The sequence below is a fragment of the Rhipicephalus microplus genome, chromosome 1, assembly GCF_043290135.1.
Source record: "Rhipicephalus microplus isolate Deutch F79 chromosome 1, USDA_Rmic, whole genome shotgun sequence".
NCBI classification, from domain to species: Eukaryota; Metazoa; Arthropoda; class Arachnida; order Ixodida; family Ixodidae; genus Rhipicephalus; species Rhipicephalus microplus.
The window spans coordinates 14,035,251-14,049,076 of NC_134700.1; the positions used below are offsets into that span (position 1 = coordinate 14,035,251).

A 13,826-nucleotide genomic window follows, 5' to 3' on the forward strand; every position below is an offset into this window, starting at 1 on the left:
TCTTATGCGCATGTTTGGCGTCATGTAGCACATAAACTTATTATGAGCGGGCAGCTGATTAATTGTCCCTCTTATACAACCTAAACACACAGAGTCTGCCAATACGAGACCCTCGTTCAATGAAATAAGGGAAAGAAGTGTATACCTAAGGGCTCGTTTTTACGTGTTTTAACACAATATTAATGAGATCTAACAGACAGTCATGCCAAGGAGTGTACAGGGGAAGTTATTAGAACCAATGGAATGTAAATAAGAAGAAAGAAAAGTGGATGGAAAAATAACCAGCCGTGGGCAGAAATCGAACCTACGCCCTTCAAATAATGCGTTCGATGGTCTAACCACTGAGCTACCACAGCGGCCTTCCCTTCATCCACTTTTTTGAGTTTATATGTGAATTTGGAAGTAGGAGCGACAGTCAGCGCCATCTATAAGCCAAACGACGAATGTGAAAACACTCTTATGCGCATGTTTGGCATCACGTAGCACGTGAACTTATTATCAGCGGGCAGCTGATTATTTGTCCCTCTTATACAACCTAAACACACCAATTCAGCGAGTACGAGACCCTTGTTCAATGAAATAACGGAAAGAAGTGTATACCTAAGGGCTCGTTTTTCCGTGTTTTAACACAATATTATTGAGATCTAACAGACAGTAATGCCGAGGAATGTACAGGGGAAGTTATTGGAACCAATGAAATGTAAATAAGAAAAAAGAAAAGTGGATGAAAAAATAACCAGTCGTGGGCAGGAATCGAACCTACGACCTTCGAGTAACGCGTTCGATGCTCTAACCACTGAGCTACCACAGCGGCTTTTTTAATTTATATGTGATTTTAGAAGAAGTGACAGTCAGCGCCATCTATAGGCCAAACGACGAATGTGAAAACACTCCTATGCGCATGCTTGGCGTCACGTAGCACGTGAACTTATTATGAGCGGGCAGCTGAATAATTGTCCCTCTTATACAACCTAAACACACCAAGTCTGCCAATACGAGACCCTCGTTCATTGACATAAGGGGAAGAAGTGTACCCCTAAGGGCTCGTTTTTCCGTGTTTTAACACAATATTATTGAGATCTAACAGACAGTAATGCCGAGGAATGTACAGGGGAAGTTATTGGAACCAATGAAATGTAAATAAGAAAAAAGCAAAGTGGATGAAAAAATAACCAGCCGTGGGCAGGAAATGAACCTACGACCTTCGTATAACGCGTTCGATGCTCTAAGCACTGAGCTACCACAGCGGCCTTCCCTCCATCCACTTTTTTTTACTTTATATGTGAATTTAAAAGTAGGAGTGACAGTCGGCGCCATCTATAAGCCAGACAACGAATGCAAAAACACTCTTATGCGCAAGTTTGGCGTCACGTAGCACGTGAACTTATTATGAGCGCGCAGCTGTTTAATTGTCCCTCTTATACAACCTAAAGAAACCAAGTCTGCCAGTACGAGACCCTCGTTCAATGAAATAAGGGAAAAAAGTGTATGTATAAGGGCTCGTTTTTCCGTGTTTTAACACAATAATAATGAGATCTAACAGACAGTAATGGCAAGAAATGTACAGGGGAAGTTATTAGAACCAATGGAATGTAAATAGGAAGAAAGAAAAGTGGATGAAAAAGTAACCAGCCTTGGGCAGGAATCGAACCTGCGACCTTCGAATAACGCGTTCGATGCTCTAACCACTGAGCTACCACAGTGGCCTTCCCTCCATCCACTTTTTTGAGTTTATGTGCGAATATAGAAGTAGGAGTGACAGTCAGCGCCATCTATGAGCCAAACGACGAATGTGAAAAGACACTTATGCACATGTTTGGCTTTTTTTTTCTTTATTGCCTGTTTACATACAACATTCACACACATATATACATCAAACAAAGTAGAAACATGAAACAAAAAAGGGGTAAAAAGCATCATATTTAACAGGCTTTTTAAAATTCCTTCATCTGTAGAAGGCTTTCTACTTGATGAAGCCATTCGGGCACCTCTTGTTGAACCTTTTGTGCTTCCACGAACGAACAGACAGATTGAAAGAAATATTGCCTAACCGGACGTGCATTAACATCAGCATGGCGCACCGCCATTCTAGATTGCCATATACCGTGTAGGCCCAGTAACATAACTAGGTCGAAAGGTATTCCTTCTTCATTTGATACTGGTAGAAATCTGATGCCATAGGCATCGAGAGGCCGATCCTTTTTCAAAGTCCTTTGAAGAACATACCAGAAAAAGACTGCATCCCAGCAGTCCAGGACTTATGCACATGTTTGGCGTCACGTAGCACGTGAACTTATTATGAGCGGGCAGCTGAATAATTGTCCCTGTTATACAACCTAAACACACCAAGTCTGCCAGTACGAGACCCTCGTTCATTGACATAAGGGGAACAAGTTTACACCTAAGGACTCGTTTTTCCGTGTTTTAACACAATATTAATGAGATCTAACAGACAGTAATGCCAAGGAATGTACAGGGGAAGTTATTGGAACCAATGAAATGTAAATAAGAAAAAAGAAAAGTGGATGAAAGAATAACCAGCCGTGGGCAGGAATCGAACCTACGACCTTTGGATAACGCGTTCGATGCTCTAACCACTGAGCTACCACAGCGGCCTTCCCTCCATCCACTTTTTTAGTTTGTATGTGAATTTGGAAGTAGGAGTGACAGTCGGCGCCATCTATAAGCCAAACAACGAATGTGAAAACACTCTTATTCGCATGTTTGGCGTCACGTAGCACGTGAACTTATTATGAGCCGGCAGCTGACTCATTGTCCCTCTTATACAACCTAAACACACCAATTCTGCCAGTACGAGACACTCGATCAATGAAATAAGGGAAAGAAGTGTATTTCTAAGGGCTCGTTTTTCTGTGTTTTAACACAATAATAATGAGATCTAACAGACAGTAATGGCATGGAATGTACAGGGGAAGTTATTAGTTCCAATCGAATGTAAATAGGAAGAACGAAAAGTTGATGAAAAACTAACCAGCCGTGGGCAGAAATCGAACCTACGACCTTCTAATAACGCGTTCGATGCTCTAACCACTGATCTACCACAGCAGCCTTCCCTCCATCTACTTTTTTTAGTTTATCTGTGAATTTAGAAGTAGGAGTGACAGTCAGAACCATCTATAAGCAAAACGACGATTGTGAAAACACTCTTATGCGCATGTTTGGCGTCACGTAGCACGTGAACTTATTATGAGCGCACAGCTGATTAATTGTCCCTCTTATACAACCTAAACACACCAAGTCCACCAGTACGAGACCCTCATTCAATGAAATAAGGGAAAGAAGTTTATACGTAAGGGCGCGTTTTTCCGTGTTTTTACACACTATTAATGAGATCTAACAGATAGTAATGCCAAGGAATGTACAGGGGAAGGTATTAGAACCAATGGAATGTAAATGAGAAGAAAGAAAAGTGGATGAAAAAATAACCAGCCGTGGGCAGGAATCGAACCTAACACCTTGGAATAACGTGTTCGATGCTCTAATCAGTTAGCTACCACAGCGGCCTTCCCTCCATCTACTTTTTTGAGTTTATCTGTGAATTTAGAAGTAGGAGTGACAGTCAGCACCATCTATAAGCAAAACGACAATTGTGAAAACACTCTTATTCGCATGTTTGGCGTCACGTAGCACGTGAACTTATTATGAGCGGGCAGCTGAATAATTGTCCCTCTTATACAACCTAAAGACACCAAGTCTGCCAGTACGAGACCCTCGTTCAATGAAATAAGGGAAAAAAGTGTATACCTAAGGGCTCGTTTTTCCGTGTTTTAACACAATATTAATGAGATCTAAGACAGTAATGCCAAGGAATGTACAGGGGAAGTTATTAGAACCAATGGAATGTAAATAGGAAGAAAGAAAAGTGGATGAAAAAGTAACCAGCCGTGGGCAGGAATCGAACCTGCGACCTTCGAATAACGCGTTCGTAGCTCTAACCACTGAGCTACCACAACGGCCTTCCTTCCATACACTTTTTTTAGTTTATATGTGAACTTAGAAGAAGGAGTAACAGTCAGCGCCATCTATAGGCCAAACGACGAATGTGAAAACACTCTTATGCGCATGTTTGGCGTCATGTAGCACATAAACTTATTATGAGCGGGCAGCTGATTAATTGTCCCTCTTATACAACCTAAACACACAGAGTCTGCCAATACGAGACCCTCGTTCAATGAAATAAGGGAAAGAAGTGTATACCTAAGGGCTCGTTTTTACGTGTTTTAACACAATATTAATGAGATCTAACAGACAGTCATGCCAAGGAGTGTACAGGGGAAGTTATTAGAACCAATGGAATGTAAATAAGAAGAAAGAAAAGTGGATGGAAAAATAACCAGCCGTGGGCAGAAATCGAACCTACGCCCTTCAAATAATGCGTTCGATGGTCTAACCACTGAGCTACCACAGCGGCCTTCCCTTCATCCACTTTTTTGAGTTTATATGTGAATTTGGAAGTAGGAGCGACAGTCAGCGCCATCTATAAGCCAAACGACGAATGTGAAAACACTCTTATGCGCATGTTTGGCATCACGTAGCACGTGAACTTATTATCAGCGGGCAGCTGATTATTTGTCCCTCTTATACAACCTAAACACACCAATTCAGCGAGTACGAGACCCTTGTTCAATGAAATAACGGAAAGAAGTGTATACCTAAGGGCTCGTTTTTCCGTGTTTTAACACAATATTATTGAGATCTAACAGACAGTAATGCCGAGGAATGTACAGGGGAAGTTATTGGAACCAATGAAATGTAAATAAGAAAAAAGAAAAGTGGATGAAAAAATAACCAGTCGTGGGCAGGAATCGAACCTACGACCTTCGAGTAACGCGTTCGATGCTCTAACCACTGAGCTACCACAGCGGCTTTTTTTAATTTATATGTGATTTTAGAAGAAGTGACAGTCAGCGCCATCTATAGGCCAAACGACGAATGTGAAAACACTCCTATGCGCATGCTTGGCGTCACGTAGCACGTGAACTTATTATGAGCGGGCAGCTGAATAATTGTCCCTCTTATACAACCTAAACACACCAAGTCTGCCAATACGAGACCCTCGTTCATTGACATAAGGGGAAGAAGTGTACCCCTAAGGGCTCGTTTTTCCGTGTTTTAACACAATATTATTGAGATCTAACAGACAGTAATGCCGAGGAATGTACAGGGGAAGTTATTGGAACCAATGAAATGTAAATAAGAAAAAAGCAAAGTGGATGAAAAAATAACCAGCCGTGGGCAGGAAATGAACCTACGACCTTCGGATAACGCGTTCGATGCTCTAAGCACTGAGCTACCACAGCGGCCTTCCCTCCATCCACTTTTTTTTACTTTATATGAGAATTTAAAAGTAGGAGTGACAGTCGGCGCCATCTATAAGCCAAACAACGAATGCAAAAACACTCTTATTCGCATGTTTGGCGTCACGTAGCACGTGAACCTATTATGAGTGGCAGCTGACTAATTTTCCCTCTTATACAGCCTAAACACACCAATTCTGCCAGTACGAGACACTCGTTCAATGAAATAAGGGAAAGAAGTGTATACCTAAGGGCTCGTTTTTCCGTGTTTTAACACAATAATAATGAGATCTAACAGACAGTAATGGCAAGAAATGTACAGGGGAAGTTATTAGAACCAATGGAATGTAAATAGGAAGAAAGAAAAGTGGATGAAAAAGTAACCAGCCGTGGGCAGGAATCGAACCTGCGACCTTCGAATAAAGCGTTCGATGCTCTAACCACTGAGCTACCACAGCGGCCTTCCCTCCATCCACTTTTTTGAGTTTATATGTGAATATAGAAGTAGGAGTGACAGTCAGCGCCATCTATGAGCCAAACAACGAATGTGAAAAGACACTTATGCACATGTTTGGCGTCACGTAGCACGTGAACTTATTATCAGCGGGCAGCTGATTATTTGTCCCTCTTATACAACCTAAACACACCAATTCAGCGAGTACGAGACCCTTGTTCAATGAAATAACGGAAAGAAGTGTATACCTAAGGGCTCGTTTTTTCGTGTTTTAACACAATCTTAATGAGATCTAACAGACAGTAATGCCAAGGAATGTACAGGGGAAGTTATTAGAACCAATGGAATGTAAATAAGAAGAAAGAAAATTGGATGAAAAAATAAACAGCCGTGGGCAGGAATCGAACCTATGACCTTCGAATAACGCGTTCGATGCTCTAACCACTGAGCTACCACAGCGGCCTTCCCTCCATCTACTTTTTTGAGTTTATCTGTGAATTTAGAAGTAGGAGTGACAGTCAGCACCATCTATAAGCAAAACGACGATTGTGAAAACATTCTTATGCGCATGTTTGGCGTCACGTAGCACGTGAACTTATTATGAGCGGGCAGCTGACTAATTGTCCCTCTTATACAACCTAAACACGCCAATTCTGCCAGTTCGAGACACTCGTTCAATGAAATAAGGGAAAGAAGTGTATACCTAAGGGCTCGTTTTTCCGTGTTTTAACACAATAATAATGAGATCTAACAGACAGTAATGGCAAGAAATGTACAGGGGAAGTTATTAGAACCAATGGAATGTAAATAGGAAGAAAGAAAAGTGGATGAAAAAGTAACCAGCCGTGGGCAGCAATCGAACCTGCGACCTTCGAATAAAGCGTTCGATGCTCTAACCACTGAGCTACCACAGCGGCCTTCCCTCCATCCACTTTTTTGAGTTTATATGTGAATATAGAAGTAGGAGTGACAGTCAGCGCCATCTATGAGCCAAACGACGAATGTGAAAAGACACTTATGCACATGTTTGGCGTCACGTAGCACGTGAACTTATTATCAGCGGGCAGCTGATTATTTGTCCCTCTTATACAACCTAAACACACCAATTCAGCGAGTACGAGACCCTTGTTCAATGAAATAACGGAAAGAAGTGTATACCTAAGGGCTCGTTTTTCCGTGTTTTAACACAATCTTAATGAGATCTAACAGACAGTAATGCCAAGGAATGTACAGGGGAAGTTATTAGAACCAATGGAATGTAAATAAGAAGAAAGAAAATTGGATAAAAAAATAAACAGCCGTGGGCAGGAATCGAACCTATGACCTTCGAATAACGCGTTCGATGCTCTAACCACTGAGCTACCACAGCGGCCTTCCCTCCATCTACTTTTTTGAGTTTATCTGTGAATTTAGAAGTAGGAGTGACAGTCAGCACCATCTATAAGCAAAACGACGATTGTGAAAACATTCTTATGCGCATGTTTGGCGTCACGTAGCACGTGAACTTATTATGAGCGGGCAGCTGCCTAATTGTCCCTCTTATACAACCTAAACACGCCCATTCTGCCAGTTCGAGACACTCGTTCAATGAAATAAGGGAAAGAAGTGTATACCTAAAGGCTCGTTTTTCCGTGTTTTAACACAATCTTAATGAGATCTAACAGACAGTAATGCCAAGGAATGTACAAGGGAAGTTATTAGAACCAATGGAATGTAAATAAGGAGAAAGAAAAGTGGATGAAAAAATAACCAGCCGTGGGCAGGAATCGAACCTATGACCTTCGAATAACGCGTTCGATGCTCTAACCACTGATCTACCACAGCGGCCTTCCCTCCATCTACTTTTTTGAGTTTATCTGTGAATGCAGAAGTAGGAGTGACAGTCAGCACCATCTATAGGCAAAACGACGATTGTGAAAACACTCTTATGCGCATGTTTGGCGTCACGTAGCACGTGAACTTATTATGAGCGCGCAGCTGATTAATTGTCCCTCTTATACAACCTAAATACACCAAGTCTGCCAGTACGAGACCCTCGTTCATTGACATAAGGGGAAGACGTCTACACCTAAGGGCTCGTTTTTCCGTGTTTTAACACAATATTAATGAGATCTAACAGACAGTAATGCCAAGGAATGTACAGGGGAAGTTATTGGAACCAATGAAATGTAAATAAGAAGAAAGAAAATTGGATGAAAAAATAAACAGCCGTGGGCAGGAATCGAACGTATGACCTTCGAATAACGCGTTCGATGCTCTAACCACTGAGCTACCACAGCGGCCTTCCCTCCATCTACTTTTTTGAGTTTATCTGTGAATTTAGAAGTAGGAGTGACAGTCAGCACCATCTATAAGCAAAACAACGATTGTGAAAACACTCTTATGCGCATGTTTGGCGTCACGTAGCACGTTAACTTATTATGAGCGGGCAGCTGAATAATTGTCCCTCTTATACAACCTAAACACACCAAGTCTGCCAGTACGAGACCCTCGTTCAATGAAATAAGGGAAAAAAGTGTATACCTAAGGGCTCGTTTTTCCGTGTTTTAACACAATATTAATGAGATCTAACAGACAGTAATGCCAAGGAATGTACAGGGGAAGTTATTAGAACCAATGGAATGTAAATAGGAAGAAAGAAAAGTGGATGAAAAAGTAACCAGCCGTGGGCAGGAATCGAACCTGCGACCTTCGAATAACGCGTTCGATGCTCTAACCACTGAGCTACCACAGCGGCCTTCCCTCCATCTACTTTTTTGAGTTTATCTGTGAATTTAGAAGTAGGAGTGACAGTCAGCACCATCTATAAGCAAAACGACGATTGTGAAAACACTCTTATTCGCATGTATGGCGTCACGTAGCACGTGAACCTATTATGAGCGGGCAGCTGATTAATTGTCCCTCTTATACAACCTAAACACACAGAGTCTGCCAATACGAGACCCTCGTTCAATGAAATAAGGGAAAGAAGTGTATACCTAAGGGCTCGTTTTTCCGTGTTTTAACACAATAATAATGAGATCTAACAGACAGTAATGCCAAGGAATGTACAGGGGAAGTTATTAGAACCAATGGAATGTAAATAAGAAGAAAAGTGGATGAAAAAATAACCAGTCGTGGGCAGGAATCGAACCTACGACCTTCGAATAACGCGTTCGATGCTCTAACCACTGAGCTACCACAGCGGCCTTCCCTCCATCTACTTTTTTGAGTTTATCTGTGAATTTAGAAGTAGGAGTGACAGTCAGCACCATCTATAAGCAAAACGACGATTTTGAAAACATTCTTATGCGCATGTTTGGCGTCACGTAGCACGTGAACTTATTATGAGCGGGCAGCTGACTAATTGTCCCTTTTATACAACCTAAACACGCCAATTCTGCCAGTACGAGACACTCGTTCAATGAAATAAGGGAAAGAAGTGTATACCTAAGGGCTGGTTTTTCCGTGTTTTAACACAATCTTAATGAGATCTGACAGACAGTAATGCCAAAAAATGTTCAAGGGAAGTTATTAGAACCAATGGAATGTAAATAAGGAGAAAGAAAAGTGGATGAAAAATAACCAGCCGTGGGCAGGAATCGAACGTATGACCTTCGAATAACGCGTTCGATGCTCTAGCCACTGATCTACCAAAGCGGCCTTCCCTCCATCTACTTTTTTGAGTTTATCTGTGAATGCAGAAGTAGGACTGACAGTCAGCACCATCTATAGGCAAAACGACGATTGTGAAAACACTCTTATGCGCATGTTTGGCGTCACGTAGCACGTGAACTTATTATGAGCGCGCAGCTGTTTAATTGTCCCTCTTATACAAGCTAAAGAAACCAAGTCTGCCAGTACGAGACCCTCGTTCAATGAAATAAGGGAAAAAAGTGTATGTATAAGGGCTCGTTTTTCCGTGTTTTAACACTATAATAATGAGATCTAACAGACAGTAATGGCAAGAAATGTACAGGGGAAGTTATTAGAACCAATGGAATGTAAATAGGAAGAAAGAAAAGTGGATGAAAAAGTAACCAGCCTTGGGCAGGAATCGAACCTGCGACCTTCGAATAACGCGTTCGAAGCTCTAACCACTGAGCTACCACAGTGGCCTTCCCTCCATCCACTTTTTTGAGTTTATGTGCGAATATAGAAGTAGGAGTGACAGTCAGTGCCATCTATGAGCCAAACGACGAATGTGAAAAGACACTTATGCACATGTTTGGCTTTTTTTTCTTTATTGCCTGTTTACATACAACATTCACACACATATATACATCAAACAAAGTAGAAACATGAAACAAAAAAGGGGTAAAAAGCATCATATTTAACAGGCTTTTTAAAATTCCTTCATCTGTAGAAGGCTTTCTACTTGATGAAGCCATTCGGGCACCTCTTGTTGAACCTTTTGTGCTTCCACGAACGAACAGACAGATTGAAAGAAATATTGCCTGACCGGACGTGCATTAACATCAGCATGGCGCACCGCCATTCTAGATTGCCATATACCGTGTAGGCCCAGTAACATAACTAGGTCGAAAGGTATTCCTTCTTCATTTGATACTGGTAGAAATCTGATGCCATAGGCATCGAGAGGCCGATCCTTTTTCAAAGTCCTTTGAAGAACATACCAGAAAAAGACTGCATCCCAGCAGTCCAGGACTTATGCACATGTTTGGCGTCACGTAGCACGTGAACTTATTATGAGCGGGCAGCTGAATAATTGTCCCTGTTATACAACCTAAACACACCAAGTCTGCCAGTACGAGACCCTCGTTCATTGACATAAGGGGAAGAAGTTTACACCTAAGGACTCGTTTTTTCGTGTTTTAACACAATATTAATGAGATCTAACAGACAGTAATGCCAAGGAATGTACAGGGGAAGTTATTGGAACCAATGAAATGTAAATAAGAAAAAAGAAAAGTGGATGAAAGAATAACCAGCCATGGGCAGGAATCGAACCTACGACCTTTGGATAACGCGTTCGATGCTCTAACCACCGAGCTACCACAGCGGCCTTCCCTCCATCCACTTTTTTTAGTTTGTATGTGAATTTGGAAGTAGGAGTGACAGTCGGCGCCATCTATAAGCCAAACAACGAATGTGAAAACACTCTTATTCGCATGTTTGGCGTCACGTAGCACGTGAACTTATTATGAGCCGGCAGCTGACTCATTGTCCCTCTTATACAACCTAAACACACCAATTCTGCCAGTACGAGACACTCGATCAATGAAATAAGGGAAAGAAGTGTATTTCTAAGGGCTCGTTTTTCTGTGTTTTAACACAATAATAATGAGATCTAACAGACAGTAATGACATGGAATGTACAGGGGAAGTTATTAGTTCCAATCGAATGTAAATAGGAAGAAAGAAAAGTTGATGAAAAACTAACCAGCCGTGGGCAGAAATCGAACCTACGACCTTCTAATAACGCGTTCGATGCTCTAACCACTGATCTACCACAGCACCCTTCCCTCCATCTACTTTTTTTAGTTTATCTGTGAATTTAGAAGTAGGAGCGAAAGTCAGCGCCATCTATAAGCCAAACGACGAATGTGAAAACACTCTTATGCGCATGTTTGGCATCACGTAGCACGTGAACTTATTATCAGCGGGCAGCTGATTATTTGTCCCTCTTATACAACCTAAACACACCAATTCAGCGAGTACGAGACCCTTGTTCAATGAAATAAGGGAAAGAAGTGTATACCTAAGGGCTCGTTTTTCCGTGTTTTAACTTAATATAATGAGATCTAACAGACAGTAATGCCAAGGAATGTACAGGGGAAGTTATTAGAACCAATGGAATGTAAATAAGAAGAAAAGTGGATGAAAAAATAACCAGCCGTGGGCAGAAATCGAACCTACGACCTTCTAATAACGCGTTCGATGCTCTAACCACTGATCTACCACAGCAGCCTTCCCTCCATCTACTTTTTTTAGTTTATCTGTGAATTTAGAAGTAGGAGCGAAAGTCAGCGCCATCTATAAGCCAAACGACGAATGTGAAAACACTCTTATGCGCATGTTTGGCATCACGTAGCACGTGAACTTATTATCAGCGGGCAGCTGATTATTTGTCCTTCTTATACAATCTAAACACACCAATTCAGCGAGTACGAGACCCTTGTTCAATGAAATAAGGGAAAGAAGTGTATACCTAAGGGCTCATTTTTCCGTGTTTTAACTTAATATAATGAGATCTAACAGACAGTAATGCCAAGGAATGTACAGGGGAAGTTATTAGAACCAATGGAATGTAAATAAGAAGAAAAGTGGATGAAAAAATAACCAGCCGTGGGCAGGAATCGAACCTACGACCTTCGAATAACGCGTTCGATGCTCTAACCACTGAGCTACCACAGCGGCTTTTTTTAGTTTATATGTGATTTTAGAAGAAGTGACAGTCAGCGCCATCTATAAGCCAAACGACGAATGTGAAAACACTCCTATGCGCATGATTGGCGTCACGTAGCACGTGAACTTATTATGAGCGGGCAGCTGAATAATTGTCCCTCTTATACAACCTAAACACACCAAGTCTGCCAATACGAGACCCTCGTTCATTGACATAAGGGGAAGAAGTGTACACCTAAGGGCTCGTTTTTCCGTGTTTTAACACAATAATAATGAGATCTAACAGACAGTAATGCCGAGGAATGTCCAGGGGAAGTTATTGGAACCAATGAAATGTAAATAAGAAAAAAGAAAAGTGGATGAAAAAATAACCAGCCCTGGGCAGGAAATGAACATACGACCTTCGAATAACGCGTTCGATGCTCTAACCACTGAGCTACCACAGCGGCCTTCCCTTCATCTACTTTTTTTGAGTTTATCTGTGAATTTAGAAGTAGGAGTGACAGTCAGCACCATCTATAAGCAAAACGACGATTGTGAAAACACTCTTATGCGCATATTTGGCATCACATAGCACGTGAACTTATTATGAGCGGGCAGCTGAATAATTGTCCCTCTTATACAACCTAAACACACCAAGTCAGCCAGTACGAGACCCTCGTTCAATGAAATAAGGGAAAGAAGTGCATACCTAAGGGCTCGTTTTTCCGTGTTTTAATAATCTTAATGAGATCTAACAGACAGTAATGCCAAGGAATGTACAGGAAAAGTTATTAGAACCAATGGAATGTAAATAAGAAGAAAGAAAATTGGATGAAAAAATAAACAGCCGTGGGCAGGAATCGAACCTATGACCTTCGAATAACGCGTTCGATGCTCTAACCACTGAGCTACCACAGCGGCCTTCCCTCCATCTACTTTTTTGAGTTTATCTGTGAATTTAGAAGTAGGAGTGACAGTCAGCACCATCTATAAGCAAAACGACGATTGTGAAAACATTCTATGCGCATGTTTGGCGTCACGTAGCACGTGAACTTATTATGAGCGGGCAGCTGAATAATTGTCCCTCTTATACAACCTAAACACACCAAGTCTGCCAGTACGAGAACCTCGTTCAATGAAATAAGGAAAAGAAGTGTATACCTAAGGGCTCGTTTTTCCATGTTTTAACAATATAATAATGAGATCTACAGACAGTCATGCCAAGGAATGTACAGGGGAAGTTATTAGAACCAATGGATTGTAAATAAGAAGAAAGAAAAGTGGATAAAAAAATAACCAGCCGTGGGCAAATATCGATCCTACGACCTTCGAATAACGCGTTAGATGCTCTAACCACTGAGCTACCACAGCGGCCTTCCCTCCATCTACTTTTTTGAGTTTATATGTGAATTTAGAAGTAGTAGTGATAGTCAGTGCCATCTATAAGCCAAACGACGAATGTGAAACACTCTTATGCGCATGTTTGGCGTCACGTAGCCCGTGAACTTATTATGAGCGGGCAGCTGATTAATTGTCCCTCTTATACAACCTAAACACACCAAGTCTGCCAGTACGAGACACTCGTTCAATGAAATAAGGGAAAGAAGTGTATACCTAAGGGCTCTTTTTTCCGTGTTTTAACACAATCCTAATGAGATCTAACAGACAGTAATGCCAAGGAATGTACAGGGGAAGTTATTAGAACCAATAGAATGTAAATAGGG

The 13,826-nt window shown here is 41.5% G+C and overlaps 2 non-coding genes across 2 annotated transcripts; both read right to left on the bottom strand.

Moving 5' to 3' along the window:
- Positions 1-5,703: 5,703 nt before the first annotated feature.
- Positions 5,704-5,776, bottom strand: TRNAK-CUU (transfer RNA lysine (anticodon CUU)). Its single transcript has one exon. It is a non-coding gene; the product is annotated as a tRNA-Lys (tRNA).
- An 837-nt stretch (positions 5,777-6,613) lies between these two features.
- TRNAK-CUU (transfer RNA lysine (anticodon CUU)) lies at positions 6,614-6,686 on the bottom strand. The gene has a single exon. It is a non-coding gene; the product is annotated as a tRNA-Lys (tRNA).
- Positions 6,687-13,826: the final 7,140 nt, after the last annotated feature.